Source organism: Carcharhinus amblyrhynchos, chromosome 5, assembly GCF_965287045.1.
Source record: "Carcharhinus amblyrhynchos chromosome 5, sCarAmb.v2.hapA, whole genome shotgun sequence".
NCBI lineage: Eukaryota > Metazoa > Chordata > Chondrichthyes > Carcharhiniformes > Carcharhinidae > Carcharhinus > Carcharhinus amblyrhynchos.
The window spans coordinates 61,018,889-61,037,298 of record NC_137328.1 but is presented as its reverse complement, the minus strand read 5'-3'; positions in this window follow the sequence as shown (position 1 = coordinate 61,037,298).

Sequence of the window (18,410 nt, the reverse complement as noted above, 5' to 3'; positions counted from 1 at the left end):
GTTCTATTTGAAGAATGAAATATTTTTTGTAGATTTCTCACCAGTTTTTACTGTGTATGATACTGGTCTTGTCTTTGAGAGGAAAATTCCTGGGATCCACTAGATGCCATCTCCAAAATTCTATATTTGGACAATGACTCCCAATTTAAAGGTGCTATCAGGTCTATCTCCATCTTTCCTCCTTTTTGCTGTCCTTCTTATTTTTCTTTGAATTTGCCACTCATATTTGGAAAAGTGGGGCTAAGCCTGGTCCAAAGGCATCAGCCCATTAATAGCTCTGCTGGGCTACTCCCATGTCATGTGCGGTATTGGCCTATAATTGAAAAGGAAACATGTAAGTTACATTTCTAAAGAACCCATCATTTGTTTCTTCATGTTGTTTTTGTATACCTGGACTGCTCACTCAGCCAGGCCATTTGAAGACAGGCAAAAGGATTCTGTGTGGATGTGCTTCACTCCATTTGTGTTCACAAAGGTTTAAAAATCTCCACTGGTAAATGGGCTTTATTTGTCTCTTCCAAGGACCTCAAGTATATCATATGTGCAGAAAAAACAAAGAACAAAGAGAATTAGAGCGTAGGAACAGGGCCTTTGGCCCTTCAAGCCTGCGTTAACCATGTTACCCAACTTAACAAAAACCCCTACCCTTGTGGGGACCATATCCCTCTATTCCCATCCTATTCATATATTTGTCAAGATGCACCTTAAAAATCACTATTGCATCTGCTTTCACTACCTCCCCCTGGCAATGAGTTTTAGGCACCCACCACCCTCTGTGTAAAAAATCTGGCTCGTACATCTCCTTTAAACATTGCCCCTCACACTTTAAACCTGTGCACCCTAGTAATTGACTTTTCCACCCTGGGAAAAAGCTTCTGACTATCCACTCTGTCCATGCCTCTCAATGTTGTAGACTTCTATCAGGTCACTACTTAACCTCTGTCATTCCAGCGAGAAAAAACCAAGTTTCTCCAACCTTTCCTGATAGCTGATGCCCTCCATACTAAGCAACATCCTGGTAAATCTTTTCTGTATCCTCTCTAAAGCCTGCACATCCTTCTAATAATGTGGTGACCAGAATTGAACACTATATTCCAAGTGCGGCCTAACTAAGGTTCTATAAAGCTGCAACATTTCTTGCCAATTTTTAAACTCAATGCCCCGGCCGATGAAGGCAAGTATGCCGTATGCCTTCTTGACTACTTTCTCCACCTGCGTTGCCACTTCCAGTGACCTGTGTGCCTGTTCACCCAAGTCTCTTTGCCTATCAATACTCTTAAGGGTTCTGCCTTTAATGTATATTTCCTATTTGAGTTAAACCCTCCAAAATGCATTACTTCACATTTGTCCGGATTAAGCTCCATCTGCCACTTCCCCGCCCAAGTCTACAACTGATCCATACCTATATTACCCGAAGATCTTCAGGTAAGCGTTCTCCAAGGTGGCTTTCACAACTCACAACAGCGCAGAGTCGCTGAGCAGAGACTGATAGCCAAGTTCCGCCTCAACCAGATCTTGAGTTTATGTCACACTCTCTGTAACCCCCACAACTTGCTTGAACTTGCAAAATCTCACTAACTGTCCTGCATGGAGACAATACACATCTCTTTAACCTGTGCTTAATACTCTCTCCACTCACATTGTTTGTACCTTTAAGTTGATTAGACTGTAATGGCTTGTATTCCAATCATTATTCCATAAATTAAGTTTATGTCTTTATATGCACTGTCTGTGAACAGAACTCCCACTCACTTGATGAAGGAGCAGTGTTCCAAAAGCTAGTGGTGTTTGCTACCAAATAAACTATTTGACTTTAACTTGGTGTTGTGAGACATCTTACTATGTTGACCTCCCCTGTAACCAGTGAGGATACAAAAATTTCTCTCAAGGCCCCAGCAATTTCCTCCCTTGCCTCTCTCAGTATTCCGGGGTATATCCCATCAGGCCCTGTCTACCTTAATGTTTCTCAAATTATCTACACACCCTTTCCTAGACTCATCATCTACCAAGTCCTTCTTTTTGGTGAATACTGACGCAAAGTACTCACTTAATACCTCGCCCATTTCCTCTGGCTCCATGCATGGATTCCCTCTCTTGTCCTTGAGTGGGCCAACCCTCTCCCTGGCTACACTCTTGCTCTTTATATATGTACAAAAATCTTTGGGATTTTCCTTAATCCTGCCAGCCAACGTTTTCTCGTGACCCATTTTAGCCTCCTTATTCCTTGCTTAAGTTTCTTTCTACTTTCATTGTATTCCACATTTGCTCCGTGTGCTCCCGAGGTGTGTTCACCATAGAAAGATTGCTGAAATTTTTCTATGGTTTATAAGAGGTAACAGAGAGCATCTGGTGCATGTTGATCATTTTGAAAAGGCTTCAATCAGAATTAGGAAGATAGAGCCCATAAATAACCCTGCAAAATTCTACATGAACTCACCCAGGGTCTTCACAGCCATTCCCAGAGGTACAACAAGGATGCTGGTGGGATCTTCTGGTTTTCTTGGCAGGTTTTGCACCACTGGACCAGGTTTTCAATGTCCTTATTTACACCAAGCCACCAGACGTAGCTTCTTGCAAGCAACTTCATTTTAGGAATCCCTTGGTGGCCATTATGCAATTCGTGGAGCATTGATCACTGGCATGGAGGCAGGACAACCAGCTGGACTCCCCATAAGATGATACCATCCTGAATGTTCAGATCTTGGTATATGGAAGCATTAGGTTTTAGATCCTCTGCAAGATGCCCTATTAGTGCACCACTAAGGGCAATATGAGGTAGCTTTGCCAACATGGGATCTTTTTGGGTCCAAGCCTGAATTTACTTGGTAGGTACTGGCAGAGTGCCCATGAAGTTCAAAATCATGATGATTTCATCCATCTTCAAAGGTTGGTGGGTAGTGGTAGGCAGCTCAATGCATCCGCATCAGCGATCTGTCTCTCTGGACGATGTTCTAGGGTATATTCATAGACACCTAATAGCAGTGCCTAGTGTTGAATGTGAACTGATATTATGGGAGGAAGCTTTCTATGAAGAGGCTAAACAGAGGTTTGTGGTCCACCACTATGGTGAAATGTCTACTGTAGATGTATTGGTGGAATTTCTTCAACAGGAAGAAGATGGAAGAAGGTGCAAAAGAATATGCCTGTGGTGCGTGGGGTCCTTAATTATGCTGGCTGCTTTTCCGAGCCAGCGGGAAGTATAGACACAGTCAATGGATGGGAGGCTGGTTTGTGTGATGGACCGGGCTTCATTCATTACCTTTAGATTTTTGCAGCGTTGGGCAGAGAAGGAGCCCAACCTTTGTCGTGTTCCTTGGAGTCAAAACCCTTTTATGGCTTTCACCTTCTCTTTGACAGGGTGAAGTCCATCTACGTCAACTCTGTACCCAAGGTGTGTTACTTTGATAACCTGGAAAAGCAGGATTAGGCTATTGAGTTGGATGATCAACCATGATCATAGTGAATGGCAGAGCAGGCTCAAAGAGCCAAATGGCCTCCTTCTGCCCTTATATTCTATGTTGCTATGTAACACACACTTTTCTCTTTTAAGTTTGACAACCGCCTCAGAGAAACTCCATTAGACCGCCTCCAAATTCTCCAAATGTTACTTTACAGTAGCTCCTGAGATTAACACGTCATCCAGAGATTGCAACTCTGGGCACCCTTGAAGGATGTTACCATCACCCTTTGAAAAAATGGCACAAGCCAAAGATACCCCAAAAGACAAGAATGCGTACTTATATGGTCCTTTGTGGGTATTTATTTATAATGATATATTTTCTGGATGACACCTCAAGCTCCAGTTGGAGGTAGGCGTGGCTCATCTCCAATTTGGAAAATATATGACCCCCAGCCAGTTTTGTGCAAAAGTCTTCCATGCGTGAATGGGGTATCTGTCTAAGTGTAAAGCTCTGTAGCTCATCAGCTTATAGTCCCAGAGATTGACTGGGTTTTTAAGTTTTAAAACTTAGACTACTGATGTGGCCTATTTGGCAATTTGTATTGGGCATATAATGCCAAGTTCCTCTAGATGTTCTAATTTGGCCTCTACTTTAGCGCAAGGGCATAGGGGATTGATTGTGCCTTGAAGTATTTGGGTGGGCCTTTGAGTCTCGTTAGATTTTAACCCCGGCACCTTTAATCTTCCCAAGGTCTTCTTGGAACATTTCAGGTACTTCCCAATTGCTTAATTTTGATTGCCAGTACCCATTTTAAAGATCTGTGGCTAACCCAAGTGAATGTTCTGTGGCTAGTTCTTTCCTAAGAAGCTGGGTCCTGTTACAGGATCCCTATTACAGGAAGTCCAACCATGTGTAACTGGGGTTACAGTGGTCCTAATAATGCATAAGGGTTCCCTGGTATAAGTAGTCAATCTAGCCTTGGTGTCTTGCAAGCTTAAAGACAAATGCCCAGTCAGAGTCACCAACAGATCTGCTCTCTATTGATAGATATTGCACTATCTATGCCTACCTCCAAGTCTAGGGAGTGGTCATTTACCTGGAATTAAATCTAGATTGTGGTCACTTTGGGTGCAGTGAGGTAACTTTGTTGCATCAATTCCTCATCCTTGGGCTGATTTATTTGCAAAGTTCTCTTTTGAGGAGCTTTGCCCTTTAGCCTGGGTGATTCAAGTTTTGCCTGTTTTATTAGCCTTGTCTGGGGTGGACCCTACAACTGGAATACAGCATCAAGGTGCTCACTCTTCACGATATTGTGAAGAAACCTCCTGTCCAGTCTGGAATCTTGCAGCCTCCTCAACCAATCATCCTTCCTTGGCAACAATAGGAGACGTAACTGTTATCCGCTGGTAATTTGTTTCTGCAGCATGGAGGTCACCCAAGGCTGAGGATGGTACTATCAATGGATCCATGAAGCCCTTGGGCATCTTTCTGCAAGCTTGCATGAGAAAGGCTATGGCTTTCCTAAAATCCAGTTTCAGCTCAGTCAGTAGCTTCCTTTGGGTTGCAATATTATTTACTCCACATTCTAAGCCTTAACTTTACCCGAAGTGCTGGCCCATACTTAGCGTTCCGCAAATTTCTGCAGTCTCATTTACAAGTTCCATTACTGGTCCCCCAGAAAGTCTATTTACATGTTAAACCTACAGTGCTGCAATATAACAGACGATTTGGAGTTGTAGTAGTTTGCTGCCAAATGTGTCTGTTCATTAAAGGAATCTGGGGCTGCCAATAGATTAATCTGTTTATGGTGCTGAAAGTTGGGGCCTCACAGCGGTCAGGAGGATGACTTTTTGCCAGTCATCCCCTTTTATTCCATTTGCCCAGAAGAAACATTTTATTCATTCAGCATAAGAACTTAAGAACTAGGAGCAGAAGTAGGTCATCTGGCCCTTCGAGCCTTAATTCCTTTACTGTTCAAAAATGTATCTATCCTTGCCTTAAAAACATTCAATGGGGTAGCCTCCACTGCTTCAGTGGGTAGTGAATTCCACAGATTCACAACCCTTTGGGTCAAGAAGTTCCTCCTCTTAGTCCTAAATCTGCTCCTCCTTATTTTGAGGCCATGGCCCTAGTTCTAGTTTCATCTGCCAGTGGAAACAACTTCCCCACTTCTATCTCATCTATTCCCTTCATAACCTTATATGTTTCTATAAGATCTCCTCTCATTCTTCTGAATTCCAGTGAGTATAACTCCAGTCTACTCAGTCTCTCCTCATAAGCCAACCTCTTCTGCACTCCCTCCAGTGCCAATATATCTTTTCTCAAGTGAGGAGACCAAAACTGCACACAGTATTCCAGGTGTGGCCTCACCAGCACCTTATACAGCTGCAACATAATCTCACTGTTTTTAAACTCCATCCCTCTAGCAATGAAGGACAAAATTCCATTTGCCTTCTTAATTAACTGCTGCACCTGCAAACCAACTCCTTGTGATTCTTGCATAAGGACACTCAGGTCCCTCAGTACAACAGCATGCTGCAATATTTTACCATTTAAATAATAGTCCATTTTGATGTTATTCCTACTAAAATGGATGACCTCAGATCTACCAACATTGTACTTCATCTGCCAGATCCTTGCCCACTCACTTAGACTAGACTATCTATATCCCTTTGCAGTCTTTCAGCATCCCCTGCACACTTTATTCTGCCACTCATCTTAGTGTCATCTGCGACTTTTGACACATTACATTTGGTCCCTAATTCCAAATCATCTATGTAAATCATAAACAATTGACGTCCCAACACTGGTCCCTGAGGCACACACCAGCCGCTGATCACCAACCAGAAAAACACCCATTTACCCCACTCTCTGCTTTCTGTTAGTTCACCAATCCTCTTTCATGTTAATACATTACCCTAATACTGTGCACCTTTATCTTATGTGGCACCCTGTCAAGTGGATTCTGGAAATCCAGATACACCACATCCACAGGTTCACCATTGTCCACTGCACATGTAATGTTCTCAAAGAATTCCACCAAATTAGTCAAACATGACTTGCCCTTCATGAACCCAAACTGCATCTTACCAATGGGACAATTTATATCCAGATGTCTCGCTATTTCTTCCTTGATGATAGATTCAAGCATTTTCCCTACAACAGAAGTAAAGCTAACCAGCCTATTGTTACCCACCTTTTGTCTACCTCCTTTTTTAAACCATGGCATCATATTCGCTGTTTTCCAATCTGCGGGAATCACCCCAGAGTCCAGCGAATTTTCGTAAATTACCACTTGTGCATTTGCTATTTCCCTGCCACCTCTTTTAGAACCAAAGACGTGTAGGTTAGGTTGATTGGCTATGCTAAAAAAAAATTGCCCTTAGTGTCCTGAGATGTGCAAGTTAGAGGGGTTAGTGGGTAAATATGTAGGGATATGGGGGTAGGGCCTGGGTGGGATTGTGGTTGGTGCAGACTCAGTGGGCTGAAGGGCCTCTTTCTGTACTGTGGGGTTTCTACGTTTCTATTTGTAACCATGGGATACATTCCATCAGGGCTAGGAGACTTGTCTACCTTTAGCCCCATTAGCTTGCCCAACACTACCCCTTTCATGATAATGATAGTTTCTAGATCCTCACCTGCCATAGCCTTCCTGTCATCAATTTTTGGCATGTTGTTTGGCATGTGAAGATAAACACAAAATACCTGTTCAATGCCTCAGCCATTTTCTCATTTCCAGTTATTACCTCTCCCTTCTCATCATCTAAAGGACAAATGTTTACTTGAACCACTCTTTTTCATTTTATATATTTGTAGAAACTTTTGCTATCTGTTTTTATATTCTGAGTTAGTTTACTTTCATAATCCATCTTACTTTTCTTTATAGCTTTCTTCGTGGCTCTGTTGACCTTTAAAGATTTCCCTACCCTCTAGTTTCTCACTAATCACTTTGATACCCTCAATTTGATACCCTCCTTTATTTCCTTAATACCCATGGCTGATTATCTCTTTTTCGACAGTCCTTCCTTATTACTGGCATATACTTTTGCTGAGCATTGTGAAAAATCATTTTGGAAGTCCTCCACTGTTCCTCAATTGTCCCACCATTAAGTTTTTGCTCCCAGTCTACCTTGGCCAATTCATCCCTCATCCCATTGTAGTCTCCTTTGTTTAAGCACAAGACACTGGTATTGGATATTATCTTCTCACGCTCCATCTGTATTTTAAGTTCAACCATACTGTAATCGCTTCTTCCGAGAGGATCCCTAACTATAAGATCATTAATTATTCCTGTCCCATTACACAGGACCAGATCCAGGATGGCTTGCTCCCTCGTAGGTTCCATTACATATTGTTCAAGGAAGCTATCGCGGATACATTCTATAAATTCCTCCTCAAGGCTACCTTGATCAACCTGGTTTGACCAATTGACATGTAGATTAAAATTCCCCAGGATAATTGCTGTACTAGTTTTACATGCATACTGGGGCCAATGCGCCATACCCACATCGCGTGGTTCCAATTTTCTGAACAGCTGCATTTTCTAGTTTCCTCATTACTGTTTTACCAGGTTTGGTGAAAGACAAGGTTATCAGAAACTTTCCTTGCTCCTTGTCACCAGTGTAATAACTCAGGAAGCCCAACTGGAAAGGAATGGTACTTATTGTGAAATACAAAATAAAGCCATTACTCCATGGCACACATACACAAATCCCAACCAGGACAATAGTTCTAAAGACCCATTCCTGTTGTCTGCCTTATGAAAAGTTCAGGTGACGAGTTCCACCTGGACAGGCTATTGCTTGTTACCAAGGGAACGCATATCCAACAAGCTCCACAGGGAGATCAATTAGAGATTCCTCATGGAATCATGGGGATTATCATAGATGATACATTTAAGAAAATCTTTCTTAATTGAACCAAATATTAGCACAGTGATATGTTTAAAGTTTATTTATTAGTGTCACAAGTAGTTTTACATTAACACTGTAATGAAGTTACTATGAAAATCCCCTAGTCACCACGCTCCGGCTCTTGCTGGGTACACTGAGGAAGAATTTAGCATGGCCAATGCACCTGACCACCACATGGTTAAAGATTAAGGGCTGAAAGGGGTTCAGTGTTGGAGCCAGTGTTGGAGGTGAGTCTAATGTCTTGTCGGGGCCAGGCTGGCAGTGAGAGTATTGGGACGCATGGTTGGGGAACAGAAGAGGGGTGGACATCTCAGTGAGATTAGTTACATCTTTGGACGGAATTGTCAAACTACAACAATAAATTATAAAGAATAGATTTGGCGTTTTACACTTCAATTGAGATCAAAACACATGAAAAAAACATGATGCATTTAAAACTCTAACAAGAAGAGTTCTAGAGAAAACTTGATGACAGCTTATTGAAAAGAAAGTTAATTAAAATCCACAACTTGACATTCTGCTTAGGACAATCTCTGGTAGCCCTGATTTGTGTTTCTCTCCCAATTCTAAAGCCCAATGCACATTACAGCAGCCTGAAAGCAATCAATTTGGTAGAGGCTCTTGCGAGAGAACATTGAAGTCCTGGATATACCAAAACCATGGAAAGATTAATCAACATCATAGAACATAGAACATAGAACACTACAGCACAAACAGGCCCTTCGGCCCACAAGTTGCGCCGATCACATCAATACCTACCAATCCATAGACCTATCTATAACCCCCAATCCCATTAAATCCCATATACTCATCCAGAAGTCTTTTAAAAGACCCCAGCGAGTTCGCCTCCACCACCACTGACGGCAGCCGATTCCATTCACTCACCACCCTCTGAGTGAAAAACTTACCCCTAACATCACTTCTGTATTTTCCTCCCCGCACCTTAAATCTGTGTCCTCTCGTAGCGACCATTTCAACACGGGGAAATAGCCTCTGAGAATCCACCCTATCTATTCCTCTCAACATTTTATAAACCTCTATCAGGTCGCCTCTCAACCTTCGTCTCTCCAGGGAGAAGAGTCCCAGCTCCCTCAACCTATCTTCATAAGGCATACCTCCCAATCCAGGCAACATCCTTGTAAATCTCCTCTGTACCCTTTCAATAGCTTCTACGTCCTTCCTATAGTGAGGCGACCAGAACTGCGCACAGTACTCCAAGTGAGGCCTGACAAAGGTCTTATAAAGTTGCAGCATTACCTCCCGATTCCTAAACTCAATCCCTCGATTAATGAAGGCCAGTACACCATACGCCTTCTTGACCACATCCTCCACCTGCGAGGCCGATTTAAGAGTCCTGTGGACCCGAACCCCAAGATCCTTCTGCTCTTCAACACTGCTAAGACTCCTGCCCTTGATAGTGTACTCGTTCATCCCATTGGTCCTGCCAAAATGGACCACTACACATTTATCCGCGTTGAAGTCTATCTGCCACTTCTCCGTCCAGTCCTGCATCCTATTTATGTCCTGCTGCAACTTCTGACATCCTTCCAGACCATCCACAACACCACCGACCTTCGTGTCATCGGCGAACTTACTAACCCATCCCACCACTTCCTCATCTAGGTCATTTATGAAAATGACAAACAGCAAGGGTCCTAGAACAGATCCCTGGGGCACTCCACTGGTGACTGACCTCCATGCAGAAAAAGACCCATCCACAACCACTCTCTGCCTTCTGCAGGCAAGCCAGTTCTAGATCCACAAGGCCAAAGCCCCTTGGATCCCATGCCCTCTCACCTTCTCTAGAAGTCTTGCATGGGGGACCTTATCAAACGCCTTGCTGAAGTCCATGTAAACCACGTCCACTGCTCTTCCTTCGTCACCGTGTTCAGTCACATTTTCAAAGAACTCAACTAGGCTCGTAAGGCACGACCTGCCCTTGACAAAACCATGTTGACTATTTCTGATCATGCCAAACCTCTCCAAATGCTCATAAATCTTGTCCCTCAGAAGCCTCTCCATCAGCTTACCAACCACTGAGGTCAGACTTACCGGTCGGTAATTTCCCGGGCTATCTCTGTTCCCTTTCTTGAAAATAGGAACCACATCCGCAATCCTCCAATCCTCCAGAACCTCTCCCGTCTCCATTGACGACGCAAAGATCATCGCCAGGGGCTCTGCAATCACCTCCCTCACCTCCCACAGTAACCTGGGGTACATCCCATCTGGTCCTGGCGACTTATCTATCTTGATAGAATTCAAAAGTTCTAACACATCCTCTTCCTTAATATCCACATACTCAATCTTTTCCATTTGCTGCAAACCTGTAGCAAAATCTCCCAGATCAGTTTCCACCGTGAATACTGAGGCAAAGTACTCATTAAGCACCTCTGCCATTTCTTCTGGTTCCACACAGACCTTTCCCCCTTCACCTTTTATAGGTCCTATCCCTTCTCTTCTCATCCTTTTACTTTTCACATATTTATAGAAGGCCTTGGGATTCTCCTTAATCTTACCCGCCAAGGCCTTCTCATGACCCCTTCTGGCTCTCCTAATTTCCCTTTTAAGCTCCTTTCTACAATCCTTATACTCCTCAAGATCCTTAACATCTCCTAGCTCCCTGAACCTTTTGTACACCTTCCTTTTCCTCCTGACTAGGTTCACCACAGCCTTGGTGCACCACGGTTCCCGCGACCTACCAAAACCTCCTTGTCTCATCGGAATGTTGTCGTGCAGAGCTCCAGACAAACATTCCTTGAATATCCGCCACCTTCCTTCGGTACTTTTCCCCAAGAATGCCTCCTTCCAGTTTATTTGTCCAATTAACTTCCTGACGTCTTCATATTTCTCCTTACTCCAGACAAACACCTTCCTAGCCTGCCTGATCCTATCTCGTTCCAATGCAATTGTGAAGGAGATAGAATTATGATCACCATTCCCAAGATGGTCTCCTACCGAGAGATCCGTCACCTGTCCTGGTTCATTCGCCAGTACCAGGTCAAGTACAGCCTCTCCTCTCGTAGGCTTATCCACGTACTGTGTCAGGAAACCTTCCTGAACACACCTAACAAACTCCTCCCCATCCAAACCCCTTACCCTTGGGATATTCCAATCGATGTTTGGGAAATTGAAGTCCCCCATCACGACAACTCTGTTATTACTACATCTCTCTAGAATCTGTTTCCCTAGCTGCACCTCAACTTCCCTGTCACTATTGGGCGGCCTATAGAATACGCCCAGCAAAGTTTCCGACCCTTTGCTGTTCCTAACTTCCACCCACAGAGACTCTGTAGATAGTCCCTCCACGGCATCCTCCTTCTCTGCAGCCATGACACTGTCCCTGATCAACAGTGCCACTCCACCACCTCTTTTGCCTCCCTCCCTGTCCTTCCTGAAGCATCTGAATCCTGGCACCTGAAGTACCCAGTCCTGTCCCTGAGACATCCAAGTCTCCGTAATGGCCACCACATCACATTCCCAAGCAGCAATCCATGCCCTAAGCTCATCTACCTTATTTACTACACTCCTGGCGTTAAAATAGATACACTTCAGCCCCTCAGTCTGGGCATTTCCCTTCTTCACCCCCTGTCTAGCCTCCCTCTCATACTGCCTGCAGTCCTTCCCTACCTGGGAGCTAACCTCCTCGGTCCCAGTCATAAGAACATAAGAACATAAGAAATAGGAGCAGGAGTAGGCCATCCAGCCCTTCGAGCCTGCCCCGCCATTCAATAAGATCATGGCTGATCTGTCATGGCTCAGTCTCCCCATTACAATTCCCTCCCCCCATCCTTTCTAGTTTAAAGTCCCCCCAGTAGCCCTAGCCAGTCTTCCCACCAAGATATTAGTCCCCCTGGGATTCAAGTGCCACCCATCTTTACTGTACAGGTCACACCTGCCCCTAAAGAGGTCCCAATGATCTAGGAACCAAAATCCCTGCCCCCTGCTCCAGTCCCTCAGCCACGCATTCAGCCTCCACCTCATTCCATTCCTGCCCTCATTCTCTCGTGGCACAGGCAGCAATCCTGAGATTACTACCTTCGCTTTCCTCTTCCTCAGCTGCCTACCCAGTTCCCTATAGTCCCTTTTCACGACTGCCTCCCTCTTCTTGCCTACGTCAGCAGTACCTATATGCACTACAACCTCCGGTTCCTCACCCTCCCCTTTCAGTATGTCTGGGACACGCCCAGAGACATCCCGGATCCCAGCTCCAGGGAGACAAACCACCATCCGCGACTCACGTCTACGTCCACAAAAACGCCTGTCCGCCCCCCTCACTGTGGAGTCCCCTATTAGTACTACCTTTCTGCTCTCTTTTTAAATTTTTTGACATACTGGCTCAGCTCCAGAGACCTGGTCGCTGCTGCCTCCCTCAGATGAGCTGTCCCCCCCCAGTAGTACTCAGGCAGGAGTACTTATTTTGAAGGGGGACATCCACCGGCGTGCTCTCCATCACCTGAGGTTTCCCCTCATGATGCCCTGGTTCTGTTTTTTGAATTACCCCAGCCAAAGCTTTCAAGAGATTATTTAATTATTGGTTGCCTCAAGTGGGCCAGGTGTTCAACTCCAGACACTGAGAACTGGTGACTTAAAACAGTGTGAATTTAACAACATGTTCTAGTAGGAACTGGAGCTAGTTCAGGAAACACGTTTACAAAGTGATAAGTAGCATGTTCCACGTGGAAGACTACCTATAAAGTTAGTCTGCTACAAATCTGAATATTCCAATGCAGTAAAAATTTGACAGTTTTTCTTGTTATATTTTTCCACAATGGATGCATTGCTGATGGGTTTTGGCAGAAAGCTTGCATTTGTGGCTGGTTGCAAGTTATTAATTGCTTAACCTGTTCTGCACTTTCATGCCAGTCATGATACAAATCCATTATTTTGTCAAATATGCCATGGGGACAAAAGATTGAAGTGTTTTGCACACAGAAACAAGACATTCAAAAAAGACACTCACTGGCCAAAGGAACAAACTTTCACGCGTTTAAATATGATTAGTCAAATTTGAAATTCCTTATTTTTTAAATGAGATTTTCTACCCATCTTAGGGTTGTTAAAGGATAAATAGTATTGATGCCAAAGAACATTCTAGGTTGCAATTTGGAGCCTTGAATCTAGTCAAGGAGGTTTGTAACAAATGTCAGTGTCATGGAAATAAAACCAAGAATAGCAAAAATATGTCTGCAAGTGTTTTAATAGAGAAATGGTTTTAAGGAAATTGATGGGATTGAAGGTGGATGAATCTCCAGGGTCTGATAATCTTCATCCCAGGGTACTTAAGGAAGTGGCCCTGGAAATAGTAGATCAATTGGTGGTCATTTTGCAAACTTCTTTGGACTCTGCATTGGTTCCTACAGATTGGAGGGTAGCTAATGTGAGCCCACTTATCAAAAAGGGAGGTAAAGAGGAAACAGGGATCAATAGACCTGTGAGCCTAATGTCAGTACTGGGGAAGTTGCTAGAGTCCATTATCAAGGATTTACTAGCTCGGCATTTGGAAAGCAATGGTATAATCAGACAAATTCAACATGGATTTACAAAGGGGAAATTATGCTTGATGAATCTATTGGAATTCTTTGAGGATATAACTAGTAGAGTTGACTAATGGTGGATGTGGTTTATTTAGACTTTCAGAAGCTTTTGACAAGGTCTCACATACCAGACTACTATGTAAAATAAAAGCCCATGGAATTGTGGGTAATGTCTGAGATGGTCCAAAAGCTGGTTAGCAGATGGGAAGCAAAGAGTTGACATAAATGGACATTATTCCGAATGGCTGGCAGTGACTTTTGGGATACCATAGGGCTCTGTGCTAGGACCCCAACTGTTCACATTTTCTACTAACGATTTGGAAGAGGGAACTGAATGTATTATCTCCAAATTTGCAGCTGATACAAAGTTGGACGGGAGGCTGAACTGTGAGAAGGATGCAGAAATGCTTCATCATGATTTGGACAGGCTGAGTGAATGAGCATATGAATGACAGATGCAGTATAATGTGGATAAATGTGAAGTTATCAACTTCTGTAGCAAAGATAGGAAGGCAGATTATTATTTGAATGGGTGTAAATTGAGAGAAGTGAATACTCAACACGACCTGGATGTCCTATGCATCAGTTGGTGAAAGTAAGCACACAGGTGCAACAGACAGTAAAGAAGGCAAATGTTGGCCTTCAAAGCAAGAGAATTTCAGTATGGAATAGGGAGGTTTTATTGCAATTATACAGTGTGTTGGTGAGACCACATCTAGAATATTGTGTGCAGTTTTGGTGTACTTATCTGAGGAAGGATGTCCTTGAGGGAATGCAGAAAAGTTTACCAGGCTGATTCCTAGGATGGCAGGTCTGTCATATGTGGAGAGACTAAGTTGGTTAAGATTGTATTCATTGGAGTTTAGAAGAGTGAAAGGAGATCTCTTGAAATCGATAAAATTCTAACAGGATTTGACAGAGTAGATTCAGCAAGAATGTTGTCAATGGTGGGGGAATCCAGAATGAGAGGTATAGTTTGAGGATAATGGGTAAACCTTTCAGGACTGAGATGAGGAGAAATTTCTTCGCCCAGAAAGTGGTACATCTGTGGAATTCACAACCGCAGAAAATAGGCAAGACCAAAACAATGTGTGACTTTGAGAAGAGAAGAAATTAGATATGGCTCTTGGGGCTAAAGGGATCAAGAGATATAGGGAGAAGGCAGAATAAGGATGTTGATTTTGATGATCAATCATTATCAAAATGAATGGCAGAGCAGGCTCAAAGGACCAAATAGCCTATTCCTGCTTCTATTTTCAATGTTTCTATGTTTTATTTATTGATCTGTACTTGTTTTAGAGTAATCAATCAATTATCAGAACATTCCTTGGCCCAGTTAGTTTAAAACTGAGATTCCACTGCATCAAACAATATTATTGTTCTGTGACACTGTTTAGGACTTGACAAGTCCTCCCTCCTTTAAGCATTGCTTGTGCATTAATAAAGCATTTGCTCTTCAAAGTAAATCTACATGCTAATTTGTATGGATAAGGGTTCAGTGAAAAAAACAAAATAATTTTATCTTTTAATGAAAGGGCCTATATTTCGGTGCTCCAAGGTTGCAAATGTTGCACTATGATTATTATTGACATTTACAGCCGTTGTAATTTACTTTTAAAAGTTTGCAACATAAATCTTGACTTGATGTCATGCCCAAATTAAACAAGTCCCTATTCTTTTCCTGTATAATTTAGGAATAAAGGGAATGGAAAATTACTATTCCTTCAGGAAACAAACTTTTATTGGATAATTAAAACATAGAATCCCTACAGTGCAGAAGGTGGTCATTTGACCCATCAAGCCTGCACTGACTACAATCCCACCCAGACCTTATCCCTGTAAAACCACATATTTACCCTACTAATCCCTTGATACTAAGGGGCAAATTAGCATGGCCAGTCAACCTAATCTGCATATCTTTGCAATATGGGAGGAAACCAATGCACCTGGACGAAACACACAAAAACATGGGGAAAATATGCAAACTCCTCACAGACCGTGACCCAAGGCCAGAATTGAACTGGGGTCCCTGGGGCAATGAGACAACTAACTATTGTACCACCAAGCCACCCATTGCAGATCACTTTCAATAGAACAGTGCAGACATGATGGACCGAAGAATTTTTTCTGTACTATATATTCTATGACAGCACAAGCAAGAATGATTATTGAATTCTTGCTGCCATTCAAATGAGACAACTTAAAGAGATTTGTCATCCAATTCTGTGTCTGTATAAGAGCAAAGTGTAATGGACGCTAAAGAATACATCAGGGTATAGCTTGGAGTCTAGAAGCTAGTCAAGGGAGAGCGTGAGCATGACCAGAAAGTTCATGCAAGATGTGCCATCGTTACATAAATTTTCTCCCATTTATATCTTGTCTACATCCAGGGGGTTTTGTATCATAGTTTGGGAAATGTGGGTTTAGAGGAATGCGCTTTCTCTGTATTTCAAAATCAAGCGATCAATTTGTGCAACTGAAGGCAAAACTGAATTTAATAATCCCAAGTAAAGTGTTTTGTAACAATGCAATATTACAAAAAACAAAATAGAATTATAAAATCAGACGTGCATAAATCCATTCAAAGTTACAAGAGAAAACTTGCATTTCAAGAAAAAATTGGAAGCAAATTCTTAAGTTTTACAGGCATGGATGCTTATTTTCTCCATTTTCAATATCTCTTTTTAGTATATTTAGTTAGTGCTACACATTTAAAAAAACATCGAAGCCTCACAGTTACATAATGGTAAAAGTCAACATACAATTCTTGAAGAAAAGAAATCATATACAATATAATTCTAAAAGCAACTCGTCATATAAGACCAGGTAATAGGAAAAAAACACCACGCACAGTTCTGAAAGGAAAATACTGGCATCCCAATTAGGAACTTAGAAACTAAGACACTACCCTTAAAATTAGAAACATTGAAGTACATATGCGAAATGCAAACTGACAGATACACCAATAGTGAGCCTTATAATGTATAATTTTTTTCTTGATTAATGCTAAATTCTGCAATGAGATCCAACAAAATTATTTCTGTTCTTATATGAATGAGGTTTATATACACTATTAAAGTTTAATTCATTCATATCAGATCCTTAGCGTCTTGGCTTTCTAATGGCTTACGTGGTCCAAACAAACATTTCTAATGCAAGCTCCATTGTACTGAAGATGTTAAGTGTGTCCACAGAAAGTGTCCATTGAAATTATGATAAGGAAATAGATTGTTACATCAGTGAGCAGGTAATGCCGATTTGACATCACCTCTACAATTACTGGGTTCAATGTGCCAGTGTGGCTCAGTCTTAAGCACACACACCTGAACATGTGTTCAATATCAGGAAAGAATTGAAGGGATTATCAACAACTTTCAGTTTATTTGCTGATTGATTTCTACTAGCTGTTGCTACGATCATGTAGTATTTGGTAATTTCTAGAGTTCTTCAAAGTTAATAATAGCCACAAGAATTGATGTTGCATCTGCAGAAGACCATTGTGATGACTTTAATGATCCTGCACAAACCAGTTGCTCTCTCACGTAAATCCAGTACTGTAGCTCCTTTGGATTGTAGTGTAACAGAATGAGCAGAGACAACACAGAGTAAGGTAAGTGGGGGCTGATGGACTGTCAGCTGGAGGCTTTAGGTGCAAGCTTCCAGCTGTTATAAGTTAAGTTGCTGGTAGTGTACGCAAGCTGCAAGATGTTGGTGTGAGGCTTGTTGCAGTGTTAGATGTGTGAGGGTGAGGTGAAGCTATGGAAGTTAGATATGAGACATGATTGGTACAAACTTGTTGCAGGTGAATCAGGAGCTGTGGTGCATAGAGCAGTCTACGAGTCTGATGATATGGTTTGTGGGATATGATATCTGAAAATACATTAGTTGAGCTTAGCCACTTTGTGTGAAATCATTGAATTCTTTGTGACACCACATCCAAGTCCTTGTGGCTGGATTCTGATATTGGCTGTCAATGGGCATCTAGATCCACTGCCATCAAAGTTGATCAGGTAGACATCATTACCACTGCACCCGTTCTTCCACCAAGGTGTCCAGTGCACCATCAGAAGACCTACAAGCTCACCCCTTCTGCATAACTGACTCTTCTTCCTGCACAAACCCTTTTCCACATCCAGTTCCAGCATCTACTCCAGCTGGAATGCACCTCTTCATTAAGAGGTACAGGCTAGTTTTAAGTAACGCAGGTTATCTTTAAGTATGCAAGACTTGCATGGATTCCTTGATGAGGAACATAACCATTGTGTATAGTGCTAACTCAATGTTGCAATTCATCCAAATTAGCAGGTAGCACAAAATTAGTAGACACAGGTTAACTATTGCACATGACGTTCCACATACCCGATTTTGATAGATATCCAATTTAGCTCAGTAATATTTTATCCTTATCTCAAACTAACAAACAATATATCAGTGGGTAAAGAAATTAAGCATCAAGAAGGTAGCATGGGGTCACAATCTTTGGCAAAGCAAGGTAACTGGGATCATGGGATTCTGAGTATTTTTGACAGCTTTTAACAAGGTATGTCGGGATGATTGGTTCA